The 9,718-nt window shown below is 37.6% G+C and overlaps 1 pseudogene across 1 annotated transcript in view; it reads left to right on the top strand.

Moving 5' to 3' along the window:
• Nucleotides 1-6,159, top strand: part of LOC308165709 (integrin alpha-V-like) — a 57,383-nt pseudogene extending 51,224 nt beyond the window's left edge. Inside the window, exon 33 of the transcript in view lies at nt 6,082-6,159. The product of the transcript in view is annotated as an integrin alpha-V-like (transcript). The remainder of the gene's footprint in view (nt 1-6,081) is intronic.
• Nucleotides 6,160-9,718: the final 3,559 nt, after the last annotated feature.

Raw genomic sequence — 9,718 nt, 5'->3', positions numbered from 1 at the left:
ATAACATACTATAACATACTATAACATATTATAACATACTATAACATATTATAACATATTATAACATACTATAACATACTATAACATACTATAACATACTATAACATATTATAACATACTATAACATATTATAACATACGATAACATACTATAACATACTATACTATAACATATTATAACACACTATAACATACTATAACATACTATAACATATTATAACATACTATAACATACTATAACATATTATAACATACTATAACATACTATAACATACTATAACATACTATAACATATTATAACATACTATAACATATTATAACATACTATAACATATTATAACATACTATAACATATTATAACATACGATAACATACTATAACATACTATACTATAACATATTATAACACACTATAACATACTATAACATACTATAACATATTATAACATACTATAACATACTATAACATATTATAACATACTATAACATACTATAACATACTATAACATACTATAACATATTATAACATACTATAACATATTATAACATACTATAACATATTATAACATACTATAACATATTATAACATACTATAACATACTATAACATACTATAACATATTATAACATATTATAACATACTATAACATATTATAACATATTATAACATACTATAACATACTATAACATATTATAACATACTATAACATATTATAACATACTATAACATAATATAACATATTATAACATACTATAACATATTATAACATACTATAACATACTATACTATAACATATTATAACATACTATAACATATTATAACATACTATAACATACTATAACATATTATAACATACTATAACATATTATAACATACTATAACATATTATAACATACTATAACATACTATAACATACTATAACATATTATAACATATTATAACATACTATAACATATTATAACATATTATAACATACTATAACATACTATAACATATTATAACATACTATAACATATTATAACATATTATAACATACTATAACATACTATAACATACTATAACATATTATAACATACTATAACATATTATAACATACGATAACATACTATAACATACTATACTATAACATATTATAACACACTATAACATACTATAACATATTATAACATACTATAACATACTATAACATATTATAACATACTATAACATATTATAACATACTATAACATACTATAACATATTATAACATACTATAACATATTATAACATATGATAACATACTATAACATACTATAACATACTATACTATAACATATTATAACACACTATAACATACTATAACATATTATAACATACTATAACATACTATAACATATTATAACATACTATAACATATTATAACATACTATAACATACTATAACATATTATAACATACTATAACACACTATAACATACTATAACATACTATAACATATTATAACATACTATAACATATTATAACATACTATAACATACTATAACATATTATAACATATGATAACATACTATAACATATTATAACATACTATAACATACTATACTATAACATATTATAACATACTATAACATATTATAACATACTATAACATACTATACTATAACATATTATAACATACTATAACATATTATAACATACTATAACATATTATAACATACTATAACATATTATAACATACTATAACATATTATAACATACTATAACATACTATAACATACTATAACATATTATAACATACTATAACATATTATAACATACTATAACATACTATAACATACTATAACATACTATAACATATTATAACATACTATAACATATTATAACATACTATAACATACTATAACATACTATACTATAACATATTATAACACACTATAACATACTATAACATATTATAACATACTATAACATACTATAACATATTATAACACACTATAACATACTATAACATACTATAACATATTATAACATACTATAACATACTATAACATATTATAACATACTATAACATACTATAACATATTATAACATACTATAACATATTATAACATACTATAACATACTATAACATACGATAACATATTATAACATACTATAACATACTATAACATACTATACTATAACATATTATAACATACTATAACATATTATAACATACTATAACATATTATAACATACTATAACATAATATAACATACTATAACATACTATAACATATTATAACATATTATAACATATTATAACATACTATACTATAACATATTATAACATACTATAACATATTATAACATACTATACTACAACATATTATAACATACTAAACTATTACATACTATAACATATTATAACATACTATAACATATTATAACATATTATAACATACTATAACATATTATAACATACTATAACATACTATAACATACTATAACATACTATAACATATTATAACATATTATAACATATTATAACATACTATAACAAATTATAACATATTATAACATACTATAACATACTATAACATATTATAACATATTATAACATACTATACTATAACATATTATAACATATTATAACATACTATACTATAACATATTATAACATACTATAACATATTATAACATATTATAACATACTATAACATACTATACTATAACATATTATAACATACTATAACATACTATAACATATTATAACATACTATAACATATTATAACATACTATAACATATTATAACATACTATAACATATTATAACATACTATAACATACTATAACATATTATAACATATTATAACATATTATAACATACTATAACATATTATAACATACTATAACATATTATAACATACTATAACATATTATAACATACTATAACATACTATCACATATTATACCATACTATAACATACTATAACATATTATAACATACTATACTATAACATATTATAACATACTATAACATACTATAACATATTATAACATACTATAACATATTATAACATACTATAACATATTATAACATACTATAACATACTATAACATACTATCACATATTATAACATACTATAACATACTATAACATATTATAACATACTATAACATATTATAACATATTATAACATACTATAACATATTATAACATACTATAACATACTATAACATATTATAACATACTATACTATAACATACTATAACATACTATAACATACTATAACATATTATAACATACTATAACATATTATAACATACTATAACATATTATAACATACTATAACATACTATAACATACTATACTATAACATACTATAACATACTATACTATAACATATTATAACATACTATAACATACTATAACATACTATAACATATTATAACATACTATAACATACTATAACATATTATAACATATTATAACATACTATAACATACTATAACATATTATAACATACTATAACATACTATAACATATTATAACATACTATAACATACTATAACATATTATAACATACTATAACATATTATAACATACTATAACATACTATAACATACTATAACATACTATAACATATTATAACATACTATAACATACTATAACATATTATAACATACTATAACATATTATAACATACTATAACATACTATACTATAACATATTATAACATAATATAACATATTCTAACATACTATAACATATTATAACATACTATAACATACTATAACATATTATAACATACTATAACATACTATAACATATTATAACATACTATAACATACTATAACATACTATAACATACTATAACATATTATAACATACTATAACATACTATACTATAACATATTATAACATACTATACTACAACATATTACAGGGATTAAAGCAACAAAAAAAATCTCCTGACGGAAAAAATAATTCAGACCAAATCGGGGCCGGTGGCTTTCCGTGCGCAAAGCGCGCGTGCAATTTTCCGTTCTACGTTCTATTGCTTTTACTTTTCTTTCGAAAAATGTGAACACAAATGTGAACACCGCGTTGTATAAAATCAATGACACATCACTAGTCAACTAACACAGCTTGTTTTGTGAGCCTGCTAACAATGTAAAGTAGTGTTCTAGTTAACTAGGTAACAATGTAAAGTAGTGTTCTAGTTAACTAGGTAACAATGTAAAGTAGTGTTCTAGTTAACTAGGTAACAATGTAAAGTAGTGTTGTAGTTAACTAGGTAACAATGTAAAGTAGTGTTGTAGTTAACTAGGTAACAATGTAAAGTAGTGTTGTAGTTAACTAGGTAACAATGTAAAGTAGTGTTCTAGTTAACTAGGTAACAATGTAAAGTAGTGTTCTAGTTAACTAGGTAACAATGTAAAGTAGTGTTGTAGTTAACTAGGTAACAATGTAAAGTAGTGTTGTAGTTAACTAGGTAACAATATAAAGTAGTGTTGTAGTTAACTAGGTAACAATGTAAAGTAGTGTTCTAGTTAACTAGGTAACAATGTAAAGTAGTGTTGTAGTTAACTAGGTAACAATGTAAAGTAGTGTTGTAGTTAACTAGGTAACAATGTAAAGTAGTGTTCTAGTTAACTAGGTAACAATGTAAAGTAGTGTTCTAGTTAACTAGGTAACAATGTAAAGTAGTGTTCTAGTTAACTAGGTAGCAGTCCAATCCATTACGTTGTTGCAGTGTTTTGGCTTGACTAGCGAGTTTGTGTTGTGATTCTCAACAACGTTGAAAAGTAGTTTCACCCTTTTCCATAGTTTTGAATAATAAATGTGTGGACTGACGATGTAGCGCAGCCTAACGTATTCTAATAATTATTTAACATACTTTTATTCTGATAATTATTCCCCCCTCCTCCCAGACTTACATGGTCACATTATTATTGGATTGGTTGTTTGGTGCCGGGTGAAGTTAGCTAAACATTTAACCTGCTAGCTAGCAAGAGAAACATCATGTCACTCTCCAAAGGTCTAAAGAGGAAAGTTGACGGTGGAAATAGGGCATTTAAAGAGGAATGGACAGCGAACTATGCGTTCATCCTACCTGGTTTCATCAATGCAAAGCCGTTGTGAGAGACTCACATTTTACGTGCTCACAATGAATGTTCCCTTTCACCTATACATGCGAGTCGTCCTTTTCGTCAATTAATGCGATAAAGACGCGCTAGAGGAATCGATTGACGCATAAAAACCTTGAGAACTGCCGGATTAAAGTGACGTCCATAATAATAATAAATAATAATAATACATTAGACTTATAGCGCTTTTCTAGACACTCAAAGACGTCCATATCACCAGATAGCCAACAAATAGTGACCGATGGGAGATGCCAGTTTTCTCATTAAGCGAGATTTAATAGCTTAATATTATTTTTGCTATTTTTAATGAATGGCTCATTGTAATTATTATCCATAGTAATGTAGCGTGTTTGCTCTGTCGTTTCAGGAGCATATAGGCTAAGCGGATTCAGCTTTTTTTTTGCGCCGATTTTGTTGTCAATGTTTTTCATCAAATTAGACTGCATTTGCTTTGTTACTGTTCACATGTGTGGTGCAGTCACATAGCCTATAAGTAAACATTAAGTTTGAATGATTTACTGAGCTGGCGTTACACACCGCATGTCGGCTATTTCAGCACCACGCATTGTCCACCTATTTATCACTATGAGGGGGTCAGCGTCAGTGCGCCCCGCTCTGTTACTGTCGCATAGTTGTAGCCAATAAAGGCCTATAGGCTATATAGGCTATTATATATCATTTATATACCTAATACCAACATCAAAATAGATTGTATGCCTCTACAAATGATATTACAACAGGTAAAATCCGTTACAACTTGGAATAAATTGACGGAAATCCGTCGTAGCGACGGAGAACTTTAATCCCTGATATTATAACATACTATACTACAACATATCATCAGATCATCATACAACGATCATCAAGTACATCATACTACACTATATGTATGTAATGTGTTGATCCTGCAGTAGTTAGTAACTGTCCCCCCCCCTCTCTCTGCCTGTCGTCGTCGTCGTCGTCCCCCCCCCAGCTGGGCTTCTTCGAGCGCGTGCGGCCCCCCCTGGAGGACAGCGCTGAGAAGGAACAGCTGCAGCCGCAGGAGACCTGAGGGGGGGGGGGGGGGGCGGGGGGGGACACAGAGACCTGAGGGGGACGACGACACAGAGACCTGAGGGGACGACGACACAGAGACCTGAGGGGGGACGACAGAGACCTGAGGGGGGGACGACACAGAGACCTGAGGGGGACGACGACACAGAGACCTGAGGGGGGGGACGGGACACAGAGACCTGAGGGGGACGACGACACAGAGACCTGAGGGGGGGGGGGACACAGAGACCTGAGGGGGGGGGGACACAGAGACCTGAGGGGGGACGACACAGAGACCTGAGGGGGGACGACACAGAGACCTGAGGGGGGACGACACAGAGACCTGAGGGGGGACGACACAGAGACCTGAGGGGGGGACGACACAGAGACCTGAGGGGGGACGACGACACAGAGACCTGAGGGGGACGACGACACAGAGACCTGAGGGGGACGACACAGAGACCTGAGGGGGGACGGACACAGAGACCTGAGGGGGTCGACGACACAGAGACCTGAGGGGGGGGGACACAGAGACCTGAGGGGGACGACGACACAGAGACCTGAGGGGGGGGACACAGAGACCTGAGGGGGGGGGACAGAGACCTGAGGGGGGGGGACACAGAGACCTGAGGGGGGGGGGGACACAGAGACCTGAGGGGGGACGACACAGAGACCTGAGGGGGGACGACACAGAGACCTGAGGGGGGGGGACACAGAGACCTGAGGGGGACGACGACACAGAGACCTGAGGGGGACGACGACACAGAGACCTGAGGGGGACGACGACACAGAGACCTGAGGGGGACGACGACACAGAGACCTGAGGGGGGGGGGACACAGAGACCTGAGGGGGACGACGACACAGAGACCTGAGGGGGGGGACGACGCAGAGACCTGAGGGGGGGGGACACAGAGACCTGAGGGGGACGACGACACAGAGACCTGAGGGGGGGGGACACAGAGACCTGAGGGGGGACGACACAGAGACCTGAGGGGGGGGGACACAGAGACCTGAGGGGGGACGACACAGAGACCTGAGGGGGGACGACACAGAGACCTGAGGGGGGACGACACAGAGACCTGAGGGGGGACGACACAGAGACCTGAGGGGGGGGGACACAGAGACCTGAGGGGGACGACGACACAGAGACCTGAGGGGGGGGCGACACAGAGACCTGAGGGGGGACGACACAGAGACCTGAGGGGGGGGGGACACAGAGACCTGAGGGGGGACGACACAGAGACCTGAGGGGGGGGGACACAGAGACCTGAGGGGGGGGGGGACAGAGACCTGAGGGGGGGGGGGACAGAGACCTGAGGGGGGGGGACACTGAGACCTGAGGGGGACGACGACACAGAGACCTGAGGGGGGACGACACAGAGACCTGAGGGGGACGACGACACAGAGACCTGAGGGGGGGGGGACACAGAGACCTGAGGGGGGACGACACAGAGACCTGAGGGGGGACGACACAGAGACCTGAGGGGGACGACGACACAGAGACCTGAGGGGGACGACGACACAGAGACCTGAGGGGGACGACGACACAGAGACCTGAGGGGGACGACGACACAGAGACCTGAGGGGGGGGACGACACAGAGACCTGAGGGGGGACGACACAGAGACCTGAGGGGGGGGACACAGAGACCTGAGGGGGACGACGACACAGAGACCTGAGGGGGGGGGACGACACAGAGACCTGAGGGGGACGACGACACAGAGACCTGAGGGGGGGACGACACAGAGACCTGAGGGGGGCGACGACACAGAGACCTGAGGGGGACGACGACACAGAGACCTCAGGGGGACGGCACAGAGACCTGAGGGGGGGGGACACAGAGACCTGAGGGGGGGGGACACAGAGACCTGAGGGGGGGGGACACAGAGACCTGAGGGGGGGGACGACACAGAGACCTGAGGGGGGGGGCGACACAGAGACCTGAGGGGGGGGACACAGAGACCTGAGGGGGGGGGACACAGAGACCTGAGGGGGACGACACAGAGACCTGAGGGGGACGACGACACAGAGACCTGAGGGGGGGACGACACAGAGACCTGAGGGGGACGACGACACAGAGACCTGAGGGGGGGACGACACAGAGACCTGAGGGGGGGGGACACAGAGACCTGAGGGGGGGGGACACAGAGACCTGAGGGGGGACGACGACACAGAGACCTGAGGGGGGACGACACAGAGACCTGAGGGGGGGGGGACACAGAGACCTGAGGGGGGGACGACACAGAGACCTGAGGGGGGGGGACACAGAGACCTGAGGGGGGGGGGGACACAGAGACCTGAGGGGGGGGGGACACAGAGACCTGAGGGGGGGGGGACACAGAGACCTGAGGGGGGGGGCGACACAGAGACCTGAGGGGGGGACGACACAGAGACCTGAGGGGGGACGACGACACAGAGACCTGAGGGGGGGGGGACACAGAGACCTGAGGGGGGACGACACAGAGACCTGAGGGGGGACGACGACACAGAGACCTGAGGGGGGACGACGACACAGAGATCTGAGGGGGACGACGACACAGAGACCTGAGGGGGACGACGACACAGAGACCTGAGGGGGGGGCGACACAGAGACCTGAGGGGGGGGGGGGGACACAGAGACCTGAGGGGGACGACACAGAGACCTGAGGGGGACGACGACACAGAGACCTGAGGGGGGCGACACAGAGACCTGAGGGGGGGACCCTATATTATATATGTTCTATATGTTCTAGTTGGTGACGTCACAGACACTTTAGAGAAGGGAATCTGTTGCTAACCATGCCTGTTGCTATGACTACGTTGCTAACCGTGCCTGTTGCTATGACTACTTTACCTGCGTGTGCGTGGGGTCAGACCTCGCCCATATTGGGTGACAGGATCATTAACAGTTGTCATGTTTTATAGTTCATGAATGATTTTTACTTTATTTATATTTCCAGTGTATTTTTATATGAATTTATTGACTCCTCCCCTTTACACCTATGCAACTCTTCCCCTTTTCCTGACTCCACTCCTTTACATCTGTGTAACTCCTCCCCTTTACATCTGTGTAACTCCTCCTCTTTTCCTGACCCCACTCCTTTACATCTGTGTAACTCCTCCCCTTTACATCTGTGTAACTCCTCCTCTTTTCCTGACTCCACTCCTTTACATCTGTGTAACTCCTCCCCTTTACATCTGTGTAACTCCTCCTCTTTTCCTGACCCCACTCCTTTACATCTGTGTAACTCCTCCCCTTTATACGACGCACGCCGCTGCCATCTGGCATCATATCAGATTTGGCATTTCTCTGCTTTTTTGTCTTCCAAATGTAATAAATAAACTTTTCTGGGAGATCTGACAGAAGTGCCAATATACTATATCATACTATACAACTACACTACATTATACTATATCATATTATACTACAACATACTATAACTAGACCATACTATACACCATACTGTATCATATTATACTCAGCATACTATACTACATTATACAATAGTATACTACAACATATACAACATACTGCAATATATCATACTATACTTAACTACAACATACTGTGTACACTACAACATATACTACATTATACA

Source organism: Nansenia antarctica (genome assembly GCF_963989245.1).
Source record: "Nansenia antarctica genome assembly, chromosome: 9".
In the NCBI taxonomy this organism is placed as follows: domain Eukaryota; kingdom Metazoa; phylum Chordata; class Actinopteri; order Argentiniformes; family Microstomatidae; genus Nansenia; species Nansenia antarctica.
Note: the sequence above shows the minus strand (reverse complement) of the source record. Positions and strands in the feature narration are given on the sequence as shown.